Source organism: Pholis gunnellus (assembly GCF_910591455.1).
Source record: "Pholis gunnellus genome assembly, chromosome: 8".
NCBI lineage: Eukaryota > Metazoa > Chordata > Actinopteri > Perciformes > Pholidae > Pholis > Pholis gunnellus.
The window spans coordinates 504,749-511,461 of record NC_136534.1 but is presented as its reverse complement, the minus strand read 5'-3'; positions in this window follow the sequence as shown (position 1 = coordinate 511,461).

The window sequence follows — 6,713 nt, the reverse complement described above, 5'->3', positions numbered from 1 at the left end:
ATGCGTGGATCCGCTGCAGGTCTGCTGGATTGATTTGTTGCTTTGTTGTCATACGAATATATGCGACTGCTCTTGTGAGTTTGTCATTGTGTTACATTGATTTGGACTATATTGTCCGTTAATGACGCAGCGTCCCGTCATGCTCGTATTCATGTATCTGCACTCTGCATTTCGTGTTTTGTAGGTGTTGAGCTTCATGTAACATTTTATTTCATTTGTCAAATGTTGCAGTGTTATGTGAATATGCGGCTTTTACACAAAACAAATAATAACCCGTAGCTGTGGCGTCATAATGAGGTTATTAGAAGTGAAGAACAGCACTGAAGGCCCAGGTATAAAATCCACGGCCCGCCACTGATCATAGGCTATCCATCGTAGAAGCATGAGCTCTTCTTCTAATCTGTATTAGGGTAAAGAGCTGGTCCACTGTTCCACGGCCGGGACGGAATCCGCACTGCTCCTCTTGAATCCGAGGTTCAACAAACGGTCGGAGCCTCCTTTCCAGCACCCTGGCATAAGCCTTCCCCGGGAGGCTGAGTAGTGTTCTAGGTTTTTCCATTTGGCTTCATAATCATTGGTACACCAATAAATGATTGGTCTAATTTGAGCTGCATGGAAACATGCCCTAAGGTTTGGTAATGACATGCCCCCTTTATGTTTTCCAATCTGTAATATTTCATATTTGACTCTTGGTCTTTGACCATTCCATATAAACCTCAAAATAACTTTATCCCCTGAATTGTTTTTAGGGATCTCGATTGGTAGTGACTGAAAGAAATAGGAGTCTTGGAAGTATGCTAATTTTTATAGTATCTATCTATAGTATCTATCTATAGTAAGCTTATTATAGTTAGCTTTATATAAATCTTCAATACTTTTTATTATAGTAACCCCAAGATATGTCATTATTTTAGAACTCCAATTTAAGTTAAGTGTATGTTGTATAGTTTTGGTTGGTTTGTATTTCATTGTTAAAATCTCTGTTTTCGACAAGTTCAATTTATATCCAGAGTAAGAGCCGAACGTCTCAAGTTGGTTGAATAATATAGGGAGGCATGTGTCAGGGTCCTCTAAATAATAGATCACGTCATCTGCAAAAAGCCCAATGATGTGTTCTTTTTTTCCCGACCTTTATGCCGTTATGGTTTTTATTCTGCCTAATTGCTTGTGCCAGAGGCTCTATAAAAATTGCAAAAAAACTCAGTGAAAGATAGCCTCCCTGCCTGGTAGACCGTTCTAATGCTATACTATCAGTCGGACTGCAATTTATTTTTATCCTTGCTGTTGGATTTTGGTAAAGTGTTTTAACACATTGAATAGCTTCTTTGTTTGGTCCAAATTTCCAAAGTACCTGACACAGAAGTGTCCAGTTTACACTGTCAAATGCCTTTTCTGCATCAAGACTTATCAAGGCTGCATTGATATTTTTATAGTTAATATGATCAATTATATGTAGGGTTCTCCTTATGTTATCTTGGGTTTGGCGCCCTTTGATAAAGCCTGTCTGGTCTTCATCTATAATATCATTCATTAAGTGCTCATACCTTTTTTCAATAATCGAGGTATATAATTTATAATCTATATTAAGTATTGATATAAAGCTCATATTCAAAATAAAAAGTATCCCCTGGGTTTCGGGTTCGGGTGCTTGTCACCTTTTTCACCTCTTATGGTCTGGTATGGTCTTGATGTTTGGAGCAACGCTGGATTTGCTAACCTGAGGTGGCTAACCAAGGCAGCAAAATGACACCATAGCACAACAGGACACTTACAAGCTACGGTGCTTTTGAAAACTTTTGCTGAGACCCGAGTGGATCTACAACTCAACGAACACGTTCGCAGGAGGACCTCTGGCTGGAACTGAACCGCACCGATGTTCTGTACAACCACGTCATTAAACTCTTTGTAATCAAAGAAAGGAGGATGGACTTTGTCTTTAAGTGAACAGCAGCTTTGGTAAGTGAAGTGCTTTTGTGTTTTTACATCTGGAGTAGCGTTACTACAGTCTGCGTTACTATGGTGTCGTTTTTATGATACGGTTAATACTGTTCCCTCTGATGTGAATAATATTTGAATGGACCGTGTGGAATACGTGTTTTAGCGCTGCAGTGTTGCTGGATTGATTTGTTGCTTTGTTGTCATATAAATATATCTGACTGGTTCTTGTGAGTTTGTTCTTGTCATTGTGTTAATTACATTGATTTTGACTATATGCATTGTCCGTTAATGACGCAGCATCCCGTCATGTGCGTATTTGTAGGTGTTGAGCTTCATTTTTACACAAAACAAATAAAAGCCCAAACAGAGAATCAAATGTCCGACCCTAACCCCTATAGGTTATTGTTTTCTTTTACAAAGTAAGAATTATGGTCTGGAGAAATGGGGATTGTGTGGCGATTGCTTTAGCCCTGTTTGAATCAGTAGGGAACAGCTAAACGCTGCGGGGAGAGTTTGTAGCGGGTGTGCTGCTGTTGGTTTTCCTGCTAAGCTAGTTTAGCATAGCGCGCCTCCCAGAACACACATGCCGTGTACAATGTTTTTCTTCTGTGGTAACAGACAGCACGTTGTCTGTTACGTTGGGTGGGTTGCCAGGTTGAGCGCAGTGGCTCCACCGAGAGAACATTCTGTTTCCCACAATTTAAGATTCTGCATTTTCCAAATTCACTAGTATTATTCAAACGTATGTTTGATTCGTAATGGGTACCGAACCGTGAGCCTCGTACCGAATAGTTCAATACGAATACATGTATTATTACACCCTTAATAACCTGTAGCTGTGACGTCATAATGAGGTTATTAGGAGGTGGCTCAACTGTAGTAGGACAGCACTGATGGCCCAGGTATAAAACACACTGCCCGCCACTGGTTTTGTACCACTCCGCCGGTAAACCATCAGTGCCGGGGGATTTTTTTGTTTTCAGCCTACCCATTCCATTTTTGCAATGGGTGAAGTCAAAAGGTCATTCTGGTCTTTCCCAATTACTGGGAGGTCTAGTGTCTCTAGAAAAGTACTAATTTGGTCCTTGTCAGCGGATGGAGGTTGGCTATACAAATTTTGATAACAGTTCCTGAAAATGGTTTAAATCTCCTTGGGTTCATAGGCTATTTGATTTGTAACCGTATCCCTTATCTTATGGATTGTACTGTCTGCCTGTTGTTTTTGCAGTCTTTTTGCCAGTAGTTTATTTGCTCTGGGTCCCACCTCATAGTAGGATTCTTTAAGAAATCTTGTTTTCTTTTCTATCTCTGTACGTATCTATATTGCCTCTAATTTCTTACATTTTTGGTAACAGTGTCGAGTCGCAAGTATTTTTGTGCTGTTGTTCGATTTCCAGCAGTTTTTCCTTTTCCTTCTTGTATGTTTCTTCTTCAGCTCTCTTGATAGCTGCTGTCTTAGCAATGAGTTTCCCTCTCATAACTGCTTTGAGAGCATCCCACAAGATAGTAGGATTGTAGCCTGGAAAACAAATCCCGGTCACAGACACGCAGTCCAGAAAGCTGATTGAGTTTCCTGATAGCTCTTTAAGTGAAGGCATGGATTTACAAATCCACACGGTGATCAGCAGTGCACCGGTGAGTGATCGCAAAATGGCAGACATCAAAGCCGCCACAGCACAAGATGAGCAACTCTCAATGTTGAGACAAGCTATCCAAGCAGGATGGCCTGAGTCGAACAATAGGTGTCCGCCTGCTGTCGCCGAGTATTGGAATCATCAGGACGAGATATCAGAGACAAACGGGATCCTGCTCAAAGGTGAGCAGGATCCCGTTTGTGCCACACTCACTCAGAGCTGAAATGCTTTGACGCATACACACTGGACACTTAGGGATGGAAAAGTGTAAGCAGCGAGCAAGAGATGTACTGTTCTGGCCCGGAATGTGCAAACGGATAGAGGCACTAGCAGGATCTTGCAGCATCTGCTTTGAGCGACGCAGCTCCAATGCAAAGGAACCGATGCTCTCGCATCCTATCCCAGATCGACCTTGGCAAACAGTAGCCACAGACTTGTTCACCTGGCACAATACTGACTATATAGCTGCTATTGACTATTATAGCACGTACTTTGAGGTAGAAAAAATCACCAACCTCACATCCGCAACTGTCATCCAAAGGCTGAAGTCCATGTTTGCCAGATTTGGAATACCCCAGACAGTAATCAGTGACAATGGACCTTGTTACAGTTCACAAGAGTTCAGAGGTTTTGCTCACGCATGGGACTTTGAGCATACTACGAGCAGCCCGCTGTACCCGCAGAGTAACAGTTTGGCTGAAAAGACTGTTCAGACTGTCAAAGCCCTCATGGACAAAGAAACATGCACAGTGGATAGACCCGTACCTCAGTTTACTGGAATACAGAAACACACCAGTTGATGGACTGAAGTCGCCAGCACAGCTGCTAATGAGCGGGCGTCTGCGCTCAATTCTACCAATCACGGAAAAACAACTGCAACCTGAACTTGTTCACAGTAGAAGGCAACTGTGCCAACAGAGACAAAAACAATACTACAACAGGAATGCTAGGACACTACCGACACTATTACCAGAAGGAGCTATGGTCCGTTTCCAGCTTCCCACAGGGACATGGGAACCCGCAACAGTCGTCGAACCAGCAGATACCCAGAGGTCCTACAACATTCGCACTGATGGAGGTCACATGCTCAGGCGTAACTGGAGTCACCTCCTGCAGACGTGTGAAAGTGGTGTAGGCCAGGTACTTCCAAACAACCACCAGGTGGAGCCTGAGGACTCTGAGTCTCAAACAGTACAGCAGGACCCTGCAGGTCATACAGCCAAACAGCCACCAGACTCTACCAGCACAAGATCAGGCCGCATAGTGAAGCCTAGAGACATATTAGACTTGTGATACCCAACAGGAGAAGAACTGAAGGATATGTTCATGAAAATAAAAAGTGTTTAAGTTTGAAATAGTTGAAATGCCGTTTAGACATTAACTGTTGATGAGATAATTGTTTTCATATTTCCTTCAGTAACAGTGTTGTTGCAGATTTGGCATACGTAGCTGCCTATATGCAGTTTTTGTGAAATGTTTAAATGGGTAATGTTTACTATTTCATTTGGCAGCTATAGCCACATTTTGTTTCAAAAGAAGAGGGATGTAGTATCTTGGATACTTCCGGTTCAGGTAACTGTCATGTGATGATGTCAGCAATGTGCGCCGTAGTGTGAAACATGATAACAATAAAGATGAATGACAAAACTGGTATCATTCGTTTTACTTAGACACTTAAATGTCAGTAGAAACAGAATACTACAGCTTCTAAATTCACTAAGGTCCTGTTTTACATCTTGTTTGAAGCCCCTCAGCTCCTTAGACAGTTGTGTGAGGCCCTCCAGCGATACATATGGTATTTGTAGAATGACAGGAAGGAGTTACATGTCTCAGCTGTGGAGGAGTGGGAGAGATTGTCCAGAGGTTTGAGGAGTTTGTTTATTGTGGAGAAGAGGACCTTGGGGTTGGCGGAACCAGAGTGGATGATGCCAGAGTAGTTAGGTGGAGCAAGCAGAGTTGAGAGCCAGTTTGTATTGCTGTATGTGTTCCTTTGTTGGAGAGTCGCTCTAATCTGCGTTTCCGGGATTTCATGAGGCAAAGTTCAGGGGTGAACCAGGGAGCAGTGTGGGTGAAAGAGACAGTTCTGGTTTTGAGAGGGGCAAGCTGATCAAAGCAGGAGGATAGTGTGTTATTGTAGAGGTTGACCAGGTCTGAGGGGGAGGGGCTAAGGGAGGGGGTGAGTATGGAGAATTATTTTCAGTGAGACAGGCTGACAGGGATTGAGGGGCAGACAGACTTGATATTACGGAGAGTGATGGAGCGCGTGAGTTTGGGTTCTGGGATGGGGATGTCGATCTCCATGATGATGGCTAGATGGTCGGAGATGGTGAGGTCATAGCCGGAGAGGTGGTTGATGGTGATTTCAGTGGAGCAGACCAGGTCCAGGATGTGACCACGGTTGTGGGTGGGGAAGTTGATGTGTTGAGTGAAGTTGAAGCATTTAAGCATGTCCAGAAATTCTGTGGCTGTTTTACAGTCTGAGGAGTCGAGGTGGATGTTGAAATCACCGAGCAACAGGATGGAAGGTGAGATGGAGCAGAGCTGGGTAAGGAATTCAGATAGGTCAGAGAGGAAGGCAGTGTTGGGTTTGGGGGGGCGGTAGATAATTGAAATGACCAGGGAGTTTGAATGCCAGCTGTTCAAATGAGGATGGACTTTGGATGGAAGTCAGGCTGGTTTTTATGTGCAGTTTTTGCTTCCACAAGTGCTTTATTGTAAGTATTTATTTTATGCATAGTACTCTGAAGTGTTTCCTGCCTTGGCACAGGATTAACATTTATGTAACACAGCTTTAATAAGGCCTTTTGGTTGAGGTTTTCTGGAGTGGTATTAATTCTAGTCTTCAAAAGCCATGCTGGTCTGATACTCGAACAGGATGCGAGGCAGAGGTTGCAGCCAGTGTAGTGCACTGTTAGGACAGCGCTGCAGCAGATGTTGGACTCACTGAATATTGGATAGGGGCCATTTAGCACCAGTAGACCTGCTGCTCTAAACTGGTGACCCAACACAGCACTCACGCTGCGGCCACATATGTTTACCCAGACACACACGCAGCACCATGGCAAACACACCAGAGGCTGCACATCAGCTGCTCCTACCTTCTCTTCACTCTCACAACCTCCTTCTTTAGCCCCGCACAAA